Consider the following 14,923-nt stretch of genomic DNA (forward strand, 5'->3'; position numbering starts at 1 on the left):
ACAATCATCTATCTAGTATTATGCCCATTAAAGCTTTGGAATATGAAATTAAGTGGCTCAAAGTGTTACATTAAATATTAGACATTAAACTGCTCCAACTGAATTACAAAGCCTGCATATTTAAGAGGTCTAAGAAAAGAAGCCAGATTTATGTGTGTGAGAGAGTGTATGCATTGTGTGTGTATGTGTGTGTGTGTGCATGCGCGCATGCGCCTAGGTCATAATCCCTTAATGTGTTTTTTCCTTCTTTCTGTGTGTTCTTTTACCTATTAATTGCAGTACTGAACGGGATCTAATTTACAGCAGGAGATAAATGTGTATAATATCATGGCAGCCTAGGTTCCTTCTTTTTTACTACTCCTTTTATCACTTATTCACACAATAAGAAGTGCAGCTTATTCAAGGCATGATATAAAGATGGCTGTTAAAACACTCCACTGACATAGACATTATGCACACACTGAACAATTTATTTCTACCATGAAAAAGTATATCAAGAAGAGTGCCCCCTGCACCAGCAGCCCTCTGGGAACTAGGACTTAACAGAAGGATGAAAAACATCAGGCCCAGGTGCAAAATGCAGCTCCTCCAGTATCTGGTCCTCAGGACTCTCCTCAAATCACCCCTCCTCTCAAGCTGCACACCTCACTGCCTCTGCCTTGCATGCTCCTTGAGTGTTTTTGCCTGGCTTGAATATGTTCATGAACTGTGGTCATGCTTTTCTTGCTTACCTGGCTGTAAGGCAGATCAGAGTATGTGAGTTTGTGTGCAAGCTAGTCTACTATACAAAGGTAGAATCATAGAATTATAGAGTTGGAAGGGACCACGAGGGCCATTTATAGTCCAGCCCCCTGCATTGCAGGAATATTTTGCCCTACATGGGGTTCACACCCATGACTCTGAGATTAAGAGTCTTATGCTCTACCAACTGAGCTACACACATCAAGATTCATATTTTCTTGCTACTGCCTTATTTACCACAGGCATGTGTGTCCGTCCCGTCCCTGCCCCCCCATAAGAAGTGAATGTGATTCTCAAGCAGAAAAAGCTTCTCCACACCTTTTCTTTTTCATGAAATTTTATTAAAGCTTTTTCATAATACAATACAATAAGAATCAAAGTAATCTAAATGAAAACTGAAAGAGGAAGAAAAAGAAAAAAAATGCACTCCAAGTGGGCAAAGTCCTCTCTCAAAGATAGAGCTGAACCCTTGCCTCACACAGAAGGAGGACATGGGTGGCGCTGTGGTCTAAACCACTGAGCCTAAAGCTTGCCGATTGGAAGGTCGGCAGTTCAAATCCCCGCGACGGGGTGAGCTCCTGTTGCTCGGTCCCTGCTCCTGCCAACCTAGCAGTTCGAAAGCACATCAAAGTGCAAGTAGATAAATAGGTACCGCTCTGGCGGGAAGGTAAACTGTGTTTCCATGTGCTACTCTGGTTTCACCAGAAGTGGCTTATGAATCTTGTGGCCACATGACCCAGAAAAACTGTCTGTGGACAAACGCCGGCTCCCTCGGCCAGAAAAGTGAGATGAGTGCCGCAATCCCAGAGTCGTTTGTGACTGGACTTAACTGTCAGAGGTCCTTTACCTTTAAAATAGGGTTTTAAAATAGGGTTGAGAGGGGTGCTGAACAGGAACTGGATCCTTCTGCTTAAGATGGAGAATTTGATTCTGTGCAGTGCTGGTCACTGTTCCTTCATGAAGAGCTTCCCTTGTGTTTTGTTCTGTTTATATGATTGCAATAGGATAGACAGGGATGGTAACATGTGGGCCTCCAGGCGCACTAAATCATGGCCTATGAATCTCTCATTCTAATATGGGTGGAGTCAGAGAAAAAATAAATTGAAACACTCAATGATACACGTCCATGTGAAACAATTCTAAAAATTCAGATGCGATAACCATAGCAAGTGTGGCTCAATAATGTAATGATATAAAAATAGTAAGAGTAAGATGCAGGCTTATTATGATATGCATTCCTCATCTGGCAAATCAAAGCAACATTAGGGCTTTAAGAAGCAGTTTCCTTTAGTATGGATTATTTTCTCCCCAAATAAAACATACAGTGATGCATTCTCATTGCATGGAAATCAGGTACCAATGTTTAACATTCTCAAACCCACTTTCAACTCCCACATTACATTGACTATTCCGCCATTGCAATTCATCTCCACCAATGTGCCTCCCAGGAGTCTTGCAAGATTCTTTCTCAAGTGCCACCAAGCATGTATTTTTGTCTCCATTCCTTCATTCATGAACTGTTTTCAATGTAACAGAGAAAGCTAAAAAGGAATACTCTTTATACGGAACATACATTTCAATCAAGGCGCCTCAGTCATTCGATTTATAAATGTTGCAAATTCCAATGCAGTCCTCTTGAAAAAATACCACGTGGAGCTAAAGCAACCATTTCAGCAGCAATTCAGGAATTTAAAAAAATTCATGTTACTCCTAGATTTTGCTTCGTGTGGGCAGACTTGTTCATGCGGCGTACGGCATAGCTGGCTAGACTGACTGCCTTACTATTCTCTGAATGAAAAGTGGCATATAAATAATTCAAATAAAATAAATGATGGGCGTTGTATTCCAGCAACACAAGTCATAGGTCAGCCAGAAGAGCCAGATAGGCTTGAAGTGGAGAGGAGCAACTACTAGGGGAATATTGGATAGCTTAAAGCAGCCTTCCTCAACCCTGCAGTCATTTTGGACAACAGCAAGGATTAGGGTTAATTGCAGCAATAAAACTACTAGCATATTTGCAAAGCTAAGCAGGGTCCGGTATGGTTTCAAATTGTATGGGGGACTGTATGTTAAGAGATTCCTGCATTTCAGGGAGTTGGACTAGCTGACCCTTCCAACTTTATTATTCTATGATTCCAACTCCCATCAGCCTCAGTCAGAATACCCAATGCCCAGTGATGATGGGTATCACAGCCCAAAACATCTGTAGGGCACCAAGTTGAGACTTAAGGAAACAGAATATCTAGGGAAGAGTTTATCAAGCTCACTGAGAGTTTTGCACAAGCCTCTGCAAGGCATCTGGTAAGCCTAGCAAAGCAAATGTTTCATGCAGTGTAGATTGCATTATCAGCTTTTGATTATGATTGTGATGATTTATCACTGCCGCCACCACTAACACAATGGATTTCTAACATACCTTTTAGGTTATACACCATCCCAAAGTGGGTTACAAATAACTAATAAAATGCAACATTAAAATGCCGAGATTTGAAATAACAGTAGAAGCAATTAACAACATGAAAACAGTAACTAGATAAAACTTAAGTTCTTAAGAGGAAACAGCAATAACCATAAAGCTACCCAAATGTAAACCAGAATATAAAAGTCTTTTTTTTTTTCAATCTTCTAAGGGACAGACATATATGGCTATTCCAAGGGAGAATATTATAGAGGTATAGGGCCACCACTGAAAAGGGGACCAAGAACAACCGCCACAGGTTAACTATGCCTACTAGCTACAATGACTATGTTTTATGGTTGGAAGAAGTATGCCTCTGAATAACCCTTGCTGGGAATACCAAGTGGGGAAAGAGCTATTACACCAAGGTCCTGCTTTCAGAATTCCAGTGGGCATTTGGTTGGCAACAGAGTGAATAGGATGATGGATTACATCCAGCCTGGCCTGGTCCAGCAGACTTTTCTTATGTTCTTGTGATCATGCAGTTCTCAGAAATGGAGACCTACCTTAACCATAAAAGCTTTTTAAAAAATATAGTAACTTCAGAATTTTTTTCCCCCTTAAAAGAATCAAAGGTTAGGAATAGGTCACCCCCTGCTTTGAGATACAACCCACCGTTCAGTCTGTGGGCATGACTCTCAATGAGTGAGGCAGACAAATATGTAAGGAACAAGCTAACTTCCCTTCTTGATCATTTAGGACAGAGGATACACCTTGTCAAGAAGCTTTTAAAGGTGGGTGGGCTGTAGTTCAGCAGCTGAGTATGTACTTTGACTGTATAGGAAGCCAGATTCACTAGCCAGTACATATAGTTTAAAATATCTCTGGTAGAGCTAGAAAATTCCCCTGGATTGTTGCTGCAAGCCAGAGCAGACCATAGATGGGCCAATGGCTTGTATATATGTCTGTGCCTTGTCACATAATCTGCTCTGGCCAATTGATGCTCAAGAGATTTTTTGTGGAGAGGCCAAGCTTGATATCTTGTAGCTCCCATTTTTGGCCAGAGCGTGGCAAGAATTCTGGATCCCTGCCCGACATCCTCCCAAGGTCATGACCTGTAGTTAGCTTGACCATTTGTCCTACAAGAATAATGCTTATGCCTAAAGCATTCCTGGTCAGGTCTGCTGAAACTCTTCTGGATCCTGCAAGTAAAGAGGCTCTTCTCTCTGGGCGTCTTGTTTTATTTTTAAATTGCTGTAAGGATTTCCCTCTACCCACCCTAACTACCTCCTTGAGGAGTTATTGCAGCTTTTAGAGGGTGATAAATTAGATACAGCCCTTTAAAGCCTACAACTGGCAGTGGAATTTTTCTTTCCTCTCCTAAAGTTGAAAATCATCTGCCTTCAGATTTCCAGTCTTTTGGCAATGGGCTGTGGTAAATTAATATGCTGAGTCAACAAGCCATCTTCCAATTCTGGTTGCTCTGCACTTGGGAAAATGCTGATGTGTGTGTGTGGTCTTGCATGCATGCATGCGCGCACGCACGTGCACACACACACACACAAACTGCTTTGTGACAGATCTGGCTGGCTTTCTCCACTAATGAAAGTCATTGTTTTGGATCCAATGGTTTAGAAATTCTTTCACCAAGGACAATCTGTCCCCATTAGATAGACATAACTTGCTTAGGCTGCCTGCCTGCCTGCCAGGCTATTACTTTTCCATTGTTATCTGACTACAGCCATCAACTGTATAGACACTGGAGTGATAAAAATGTGTCCAGCTGACACACAAGCTGATATCCAGCTGCCTGCAAGCTCCATAAATCTCACCCCTCGTTTTTTATAAGCAAAGCTAGCACTCAGATTCCAGGGGCCTTTGGACAAGTATCCTGTTTCTGCCAACCCTGAGTGGTGTGGCTCAAGTTCCTCTTTGTTAACAAGTCAGTCTGGGGAGCTGTCCAGCACTGTAAGGGGCAGCTCCTTGGGAAGTTCTGCTGTAGGAGGAAGGGAGCTGTCCAGTCAAGAAGCCACGTTGTACCAGCTGAGCTGGGAGTTCAAGCTGAGTTTCTCCACCCGATATCCAACATTTTCTCACTAGAAAACACTAGCAATTCCTATAGACTTGGGGGAGTGCACATGCCAATAAAACTTCTGCCGAGATTGCCATCAACTCCCGTATGTTGTCACAGCCATATTCTGCGAAGAGCCATAATGCTTCTACATGCAGAGTCACAGAAAGATAGGGTTGGCAAGGGTCCAGAAGCCCATCTGCTTGATGCCAGTAATTCAGAGCTACAGCATCCCACAACAGATGGCTGTCCAGCCTCTACTTGAAAACCTCTGTTGTGGGAGAGTGAACACACACAGTAACTGGTTCCATTGCTGAACTGCTTGGACAGTTCCAAGCTTAGTCAGTATCATAGATATGCTAGCTCTCTGGACTAGCTCCAGAAGGCGGGCCCCACTCACCCATGAAGTTCACTGGATGACCTTGGGGAGGTCACCATCAGATTAACCTGCTTCATAGGGTTGCCATGAAGATGGAAGAAAATGGAAGAGGGGTATATACCTAAGGATGGGGTAAAAAGTTAGTTTCAAAAATAGGAGGTAGATTTTTCAGGACTGTATTTATAACTTGAATCTGTGGCAGGTAAGAAACTGCATAAAATGTGACCTTAAGCACATAATTCAGTTACCCAAGAGCACCATATTTCAGTTTGCTTTAAATGAAGTTTAAATAAAGGCATACAGGTAGGTGATGGGTTCAATGCGTCATCTCAGAAGCCAAAATACTTGTTCAATATGGTATCTGGGGGTTGGGGAAGGGGCTTAGTGTTCTTAAAACAGCTTCTTTTCCCTGCCAGTGGATAACAGTAGAATACGCTATTCATTCAGATTGGCTTTGAGCACGCCACTACCTCAGGTGTGTTTTCTTCATAAGAGAAGGAAAGCTACACTCTTCCACCTTCTGCCTGGTCCCCTCTCTCAGAGCAAAGCAGTTGGCTGGCTGCCTCCCTCTCTTACATTTGCACAACTAGCTGGGCAGGTGAAACAGAGATTCTGTATGCTGAAAGGAATCTAGGTCTTGTAGGAGAGCTAGCTGAATCACCATAACTGAATGAAGAAATCAGAAACTTGCATCAGAAACTGGAAAGTGGGATGACAGTTGCATGGTCTAGAATCTAGGAGAGAACATGGGCATTTTCTCATTTCACATGGATCTGTCATGACTCCAGCATTGAATGCAAGGCTACGGTGTTGACAGCTAAGGAATGAGTTCCTGGGTCTCACCCTAAGGCTGCCAATCAGGGGGCCACTCAACCTGGTAGACATGAGTCTGCTGATATCATAGTATTTCTTGTATGCTGATTGTAATAAATTGATGACGCATGTGATAATGATATGTCATACCCCAAAGCCTATAGATATGGCATCTTGAGCATCTTCTCCTTGGCCCAATGAATCAAGTGCCTTACATGCTACCTTATCACTTCAGTTGTGCAGAGAGCACACCAGGTAAGAAGCCATGGAGCACAGGAGCGATACAATATTCAGACCAGAGAGCTGGCTCTTTAAGAGACACTAGTTCTCCCATAAGGGAGTACAGCATGTTGCTCACTAGGAGCTCTCCTTGCTTTTGTAGCACCCAACTTGCATTGCCCTAGGCTGTCCTCAGCAGGATAAGAACAGACCAGACAGCAACAGGACAAAATAGATCAAATTGCAGCTTTCAGTTTTTCGTCTCATGATTTAGATTGGCTGGGTACAAATATTTCATGTGCTTTTCTACAGCACACTTGCCTAAAAGAACAAAGATGGATAATCTTATGCTTGATTGTCCCTAGGAATGTGATACATTCTTTGCCCCCTTTTCCCACCCTCCCTTCTATTACGGTTTCATTACATCTTCCTTCAAGTGCTGCAAGCTTCACTACATAACTGATTTATTTCTTAAAAACAAAATATAGATGATTTCTTCCCCAGCACCGCTTGGCAATATTGTTATTTTCTGTACATCTGGCTTATCATTTGCTTGGCTTGTTATCATAAACAGCTCTAATTCCCATCTAAATCTTTCTCAATCCTCAGCAGCATAATTTGCTAAATTCCACATGCAAGGAGCTTTTTAAATACTCAAGCTGCTTAGAATTCTTTATATTGTTCTTTAATCTCTTCAGCATACTTTTCACTCCTGATATCATGCTCTAAAACTCTGGCTCTGTTCTGCCATATCAATACAGGGGTGGGGGACCTGTGGCCCTCCAGACATCTTTGGACTACAACTCCCATTATCTCTTGCCATTGGTTATGCTCTCTGGGGTTGATGGGAGGCGAATTCTAACAACATCTGGACAGCCACAGGTTTCGCATCCCCCCAAAGTAATAGGAAAGCCACTCTATCTTAGGGTGCAGCTTGATCTACATGTAACCTAATGGGGAGAAAGCCCCACAGAATATAGTGCATCTTCAAATAAGACACAGATAATCTTCAAATGGGACGCGGGTGGCGCTGTGGGTAAAAGCCTCAGCGCCTAGGGCTTGCCGATCGAAAGGTCGGCGGTTCGAATCCCCGCGGCGGGGTGCGCTCCCGCTGCTCGGTCCCAGCACCTGCCAACCTAGCAGTTCGAAAGCACCTCCGGGTGCAAGTAGATAAATAGGTACCGCTTACCAGCGGGAAGGTAAACGGCGTTCCGTGTGCTGCGCTGGCTCGCCAGATGCAGCTTTGTCACGCTGGCCACGTGACCCGGAAGTGTCTCCGGACAGCGCTGGCCCCCGGCCTCTTGAGTGAGATGGGCGCACAAACCCCAGAGTCTGTCAAGACTAGCCCGTTCGGGCAGGGGTACCTTTACCTTTACCTTTAATCTTCAAATAGGGATGCGAGTGGCACTGTGGGTTAAACCACAGAGCCTAGGACTTGCCGATCAGAAGGTCGGCGGCTCAAATCCCCGCAACAGGGTGAGCTCCCATTGCTCGGTCCCTGCTCCTGCCAACCTAGCAGTTTGAAAGCACGTCAAAGTGCAAGTAGATAAATAGGTACCACTCTGGCAGGAAGGTAAACAGCGTTTCTGTGCGCTGCGCTGGTTTGCCAGAAGCGGCTTAGTCATGCTGGCCACATGATCTGGAAGCTATACGCTGGCTCCCTCGGCCAATAAAGTGAGATGAGTGCTGCAACCCCAGAGTCGGTCACGACTGGACCTAATGGTCAGGGGTCCCTTTACCTTTACCTTTAATCTTCAAATAAGACAATGAAAAATGATTCTAAAACTGGCAAACTCACTTTATTCCAGGAGTAAGGAACCTTTGAACTGTTGCGAGAATACAACTTTCATTATCCCTGACTATTGGCCAGGCTGTGACTGATGGGAGTTCAGAGTCGAACAATATCTGAAGGGCCACAGGTTCCCCATCACGTATTTATTCCATTAAAAAACTAAAAACCTGTACAAACAAACAAAATAGATTAGCTTAGCTCTCTATTACACAGGACCTGTTAAACTCACAAAAGGGAGGTGAAAGAGTAAAGTAAAAAGCAGAACCAGAGGGTGTTAGATTATTCTAAATTAATAATAATCATGGATCCTGTGTATTTTGCTAAAAATAGGCATATAGGGTTTTTTTCTTCCATGTTGGCCCTGTTTCAGAAGAAAAAAACATAATTAGGGAAGAAAAAATGGAAGGTAGACATTTTCTCTCTCTTTTAAGAAGGTGTTTGAAAAATGAAATTTTATTGCACATGAGGAGAATGAAAAATTAAGTAAGATTAAAAATGTTAAAAGAAAATGTGTTAAAAGAACCAATTACATCCAATTATTTCACACAGGTAAAAAGTGTCTGTAACCACTTTTTAGAGGGTGGGGGTTGTAGCTTGTTTTACTCATTTAAATCCTAAAATAAACAGGTTATAGCTAATATATTTATTTATTTTACACTCCATTTTATTATTAGGAAATTTTATTTATTATTTTTATTTCATTTATTATGAAAACGGCTCAGCATCTCAAGTCTGGTTCATATATTACAAGCAAAGCCACACATTACACAGCAACATCATTGCCAGTGTCTGAAGGAACCTGACTGTGTGGTTACAGTGTGGTTCCCAGGCCAATGTCAGTTGCCTCCAGATGCTGGCATATTTCTGTTGTGTCCCACCATCTTCCTGGTAGTACCAGTCCTGAATTAAACAAAACCTTGGAAGAAGAGATGGACTATATAGGTAGCCTTGGTACATATGGGGCACAAGGAGCATAAGTGGACACACATTACCCTCTCAAGACCACCACTTCAAGTGTTTAGCTGCTGTCAACACAAGAAATACAAGACAAACTAGAAGACACCCAAATGCCCTGGTTAACACAACACCAACTACATGCCCTCTTAAACAACCCAACAGTAAAATCAGCAGCAACTAGGCCCCTGACAACCTTCGAAAACCTCCTCCTAACAACAAAGGGAAACGGTAAAGGGACAGTATCTGCAATATACAAAATACTACTCCAAAATCCCGCAAATCCCCTAGACACAATCAAAAAACAATGGGAGAATGACATAGGCTATGAGATTAACCCCACTCAATGGACCAGAATGTGGTCTAACCCCCCCTTTAAATCCATATCAACGAAAAGAAAAGAACTCACACTGAAACTCACCTACAGGTGGTACCTAACACCAAGGAAACCAGCGCTAATACACCCAGGAACCTCCCTCACCAAAATGCTGGAGAGGGTGCACCTCCACAGGCACATACCTCCACATGTGGTGGGAGTGTCCCAAAATCCAACTATTCTGGACAACAGCCATACAAGAAATATGTAAAATAACTATGCAAGTAATAGACATCACCCCAGAATTGGCCCTACTAAACATCTTCCAAGACAACAATGCCCATTTACACCACAAAGAACTCATAACCCACCTACTTTCAGCAGCCAGAAACACCATAACCAGACACTGGAGAGACCTGTCAGGAGTAAGCATGGACCAATGGTACCAAATAGTATGGGAAACAGCCCTACTAGAAAAATTAACTAACAAACTGAAACTGACACGGGGACAAACAGAAGAAGACGCCTTCACCCCGGTATGGCTCCCCTTTATCACATACACAGCCCAACAGGACAGTGACAATAATCCACCAACAGCATACAAATCAATATGACTAACCTGATCCAAAACACCCATCCACCTCACCCACACATGAAAACAAAGATCACCACAGCCAATCGCAAGCAAACAATTACACCCTAGGCCAACCCCAACCTCTCTCACCACCAAAGGAACACAAGTGAACAACACAAGCAACGCTGACACCAAACTCTACATACATTAAACATAATAGAAACACCGCCACCCGACCCCACCCCATCCATCCTCCCTCCCTCCACCCCCTCTCTTTTTTCTTTTTTCTTTTCTTCTCCCCCTAATGCCTCAACAAATGAAACGGATTTGTAAAAATGTTACATGGGGGGGGGGAATACGAGGCACTACACTTATGTAAAACAAGAAAATCCTGAATAAAATATATATTAAAAATAAGTGTTTAGCTGCTCAAGGAAGCCACGAGTTCAAAAGAAAAAAACAGGACCCACCCAGTGCTGAAGCAGCACCTTATCTTACCGGGCTCCCTGCAAGATAGCTATCTGAGTCTGCTCTGTAAACAGTGCCGGATTTATGTATAAGCTAAACAAGCTATAGCTTAGGGTTAGGGTTAGGGTTAGGGTTAACCCCACTCCCTTGGGGGCTCCCAAAAAAATTTAAAGGGGGGAAAACTGGACGTACATTTCCAAAATATAAGATAAAAAATAAATAAAATAAAGCCTACATACAGCAACAGTGTTTTGTGTTGCGTAGGCGCCTATGATGTAAGTAATGGGCCTGGCCTGCTCGCCTGCTCCCTAAAGTATCACATATTTTGTTATGTGCAAATGGCTTTAGATACCTATTAGGTCCATAAATTACCATATAGCATATATTCAACACACAAAAAGCAACAATTTGTTGTTGACAAAGGACAGCTGGACATATAAAGGACCCCATTACCTTCAGTAGCTTAGGGCCTCATCAGACCTAAATCTGGTCCTGCCTGTAAACCCACAAAACAGCTCCATGGATTCTCTAATAATGAACCATGTGGCAGGAATGGGGCAGATTCAGCACTAATACAGAGAAATGTATATAGAAACAAAGTTTCTGGCTTAAGACTGTGGGAGCAGACCTGTTTTAAGAGTAACAACCTAACAGGCAGGGAAGAATTGCAAAGGAGAAGAATTACCCCTCTATTTTCCTCCCTTTAGTTCTGTCAGCAGTGGTGGCAGAGGGGGCAAATAGGTTCCATGATTTTTGCCCCAAGAATAATCATGTGAAAGACATTCTCACACTGAGATATGCTCTGCAATATTGATATTTCAGTGGCCTGCCAAAAAAAAAAAAAATCCATGTCAATTCGCTTGCTGTAGAAATCACCTTTCCCTCCAGTATCTCGTAGCTGCCAAAAAATTTCAAGGTGAAACTAACAAAAAACAAAAAAAAATAACACCAGCCCACAATTCCCTAGATATCTTATGTGATGTGGCAACAGCAGATGATATTATCAGATCCAGGAACAACTCAGTTAAACCCATTCTCAGCTGAAACCCCAACTTTATAGCATATAGTAATAAAATATGTTCCTGTTACCACTGAGAATCTTTTTTATTATTATTCTTTCAAGCATTTTGAGTAAAATATGTACAATTCTGCTCTTTAGAAGGGAGATATATGTAAGTAACCAATGAGGGAGAGCACGGTGTTCTCCTTGTGCTGCTCCTCCACAAATCATTTCCCTAACTTGATAACTCTCTTGCAATCAATATTAAAGCATGCTTCCTGATTGAAGATCAAGGTTACAATTCAATCTTACATTTCCATTACACAACCAAGTTCTCTATGATTTATGAGTGGAATGGATAAACCTGATTGGAGTATATATTATTATTTTATACACTGCTGACAACAAGATATTGAAGTTTATATGGCTAATGCTGAGGACTGAATTAAATCATAATATTGTGTATAAGGCTATATTAATTCAGGTCACAGTCCTAAACATATTTACTAGGGAGTGCTGATCAGAAGGTTGGCTGTTCAAATCCCCATTAGCTCCTGTTGCTCGGTCTCTGCTCCTGCCAACCTAGCAGTTCAAAAGCACGTCAAAGTGCAAGTAGGTACCACTCCGGCGGGAAGGTAAACGGCGTTTCCGTGCGCTGCTCTGATTCGCCACATGACCCAGAAGCTGTACACTGGCTCCCTTGGCCAGTAAAGCGAGATGAGCGCTGCAACCCCAGAGTCATCCGCGACTGGACTTAACGGTAAGAGGTCCCTTGACCTTGACCTTTAAGGCCCACAGTGAGATTTACTTCTGTGTAAATGTACACAGAATTGTACTCTTCATTCTCAGCATAGCTTTAGAGTGCTTTCTTCCCCCTTCCCCACAAAAGTTAAGTATTGTTCTCCACCACACAACTACTGGTTTTATGCAATGTGGTCTGCAAACACGTTGGCAAGATGCAGTCTGATTTCAGCACCACAGCATTCTGGATAGCTCCCTACACTCAAATCCTTCACGGAAAACATACTCTGTTATTCTTCTTGCATCTGTTTTCCTTATTTATGCTTAAAAACAAACAACTTGCTTTTATCCTGTCTACAAGCAGGCCACACATCCTTGCTGAGTTGAGAAGGGCATAGCCTGCTTATCTTTTTCAGTCCTAGTGCTGTCTCATAGACTCTTACTGCATGTGATCTTTCTTGCTTTATTAAGAATTTCATCCTCCTAACTACTTGGACCATGGAACCATAATCTGACCCTAAGTTTATCTCTGATCTTAGTGCTGTGGTGCTTAGCACTAAGATCAAAGAGAACTGTCTCTTATTTTAGCACTGAGATTTGAGATAACAGATCTCTGCCTCCTAGAATGTCAGGTGATTGACAGGTGGGCATGGTTTGCCTAAAATGGCCTCACCGGGGCCAAGAATATGGCAACACTGCTTTACAGCAGCTATATGAAGATGCGCGGCTGAGGAACCCCCCTGAAAATGTACAAGCTGTGGAATAAGTCCTAGTCTTAAGAAACCACATGATATCCCTCGCCATGTTGAGGGGGTTAACTGCTATGAATCTATTTCGGTCAAAAAAAAATATATCTGCATGTCAATCTGTCACTTTTCCAAATGGGGTGATCAAAGACTGGCATTTCCTTGTGAGCTTGTGATGAATCCCATTGCTAACCAAGACTATCATATGCATACCTAACAATTATCTTCAGGTGCCAACTGCCAAAAATAGTTGAAAGGAAATGGAGACAGAGAGTCAAAGTAAGTCAGCAAACAAGAAAATCTGCTACATTCAGATTCCTTCAAACAATACCAAGTCTGCTTTGTAGCCTGTGATTACAGGTAATGAGGCTATATTAGGCAGCCGTGTATGAAATTCAGTATAGAAGTAGAAGGACAGGTAATGGAAGCAGAATCATAAGGCCAGGTAACATGACTTTCCCTTTGATACTCAGAATTTTACATTATCATTCTATGTACCACCACATCAGAGAGCATTTTAATAACTAGCATTTTCTCTGATGTGGTAACTTGCCATTCTCACATGTTTTTGGCATCTATCTGTCTCGAGAGAAAATGGGAGAGTGTGCCATTGGGGTAAAGTCACACCATTGGAGAGTTGCAGAGCATGCTGTGGCTATAGAGACCAATATGGGAGAGAGAGGCTTTGTTGCAGCAGAGGCAGTTAGGCATCTGGTTTTGCTGTTAGCATTGCATTTTTTCTCTCTGCGCTCCTTCCAGAGGGCATTCCTCCTCTGGTCACAGCTGTGGATACTGATTGTCTGTCCCCAGGCACTGCAGTCATCTGCAAGGGATTCCACATGGCGGGGGTTAATGTTGCCAGCCTTCACGTCACATTTGCAGAGATCTTTGTAGCGCAAACAGGCCTGGTGCCTCAAGCCAGCTCGTGGGGATCCTGCCGTCTTCCATTCTGTGTACATGACCAAGCCAGCATAGTTGTCGCTGAGACAGGAGTGCAAACATGCTGAGAATGTGGGCTTGGAAGAGCACATCTTTTTTTGAAACTTTGTCTTGCCATGTGATGCCCAAAAGCCTCCTGACACAGAGCATATGGAAGGCATTGAGGCATCATTCCTGGTGGGTGTAAGTTGTCCACAATTCACTTCCATAAAGCAGTGTGCTCAATTTTCACCACTTGAGGAATTTGGGAGCACATAACAATAAGCTAGGGGGGAAAGGGTTGTAAACACTTTTGCTCTTGAATAAGTGCTACTAAATGCTAGATACAATGCTCCAAGTCCAAATGTTTCTAGCCAGACGCAAACTCCTCAGCAAGAATAGCACTGTGATAAGCCTTGCAGTGGGGACGCGGGTGGCGCTGTGGGCTAAAGCCTCAACGCCTAGGGCTTGCCGATCGAAAGGTCGGCGGTTCGAATCCCCGCGGCGGGGTGCGCTCCCGCTGCTCGGTCCCAGCGCCTGCCCACCTAGCAGTTCGAAAGCACCCCCGGGGGCAAGTAGATAAATAGGTACCGCTTACCAGCGGGAAGGTAAACGGCGTTCCGTGTGCGGCTCTGGCTCGCCAGAGCAGCGTTGTCACGCTGGCCACGTGACCCGGAAGTGTCCCCGGACAGCGCTGGCCCCCGGCCAATAGATGTGAGATGGGCGCACAAACCCCAGAGTCTGTCAAGACTGGCCCGTTCGGGCAGGGGTACCTTTACCTTTACTTTAAGCC

At 43.3% G+C, this 14,923-nt stretch overlaps 1 long non-coding RNA gene across 4 annotated transcripts in view; it reads right to left on the minus strand.

Moving 5' to 3' along the window:
* Positions 1 to 14,923, minus strand: part of LOC309524188 — a 71,368-nt gene that overhangs the window by 12,684 nt on the left and 43,761 nt on the right. For 3 of the 4 annotated variants that reach the window (XR_014215837.1, XR_014215839.1, XR_014215840.1), the window contains one exon: positions 8,420 to 8,580. The exons of the other annotated variant lie outside the window; for it this stretch is intronic. This is a non-coding gene — a long non-coding RNA (uncharacterized lncRNA). The remainder of the gene's footprint in view (positions 1 to 8,419; positions 8,581 to 14,923) is intronic. 4 annotated transcript variants of the gene reach the window in all.

Source organism: Podarcis vaucheri, assembly GCF_965113315.1.
Source record: "Podarcis vaucheri genome assembly, chromosome: Z".
Lineage (NCBI taxonomy): Eukaryota > Metazoa > Chordata > Lepidosauria > Squamata > Lacertidae > Podarcis > Podarcis vaucheri.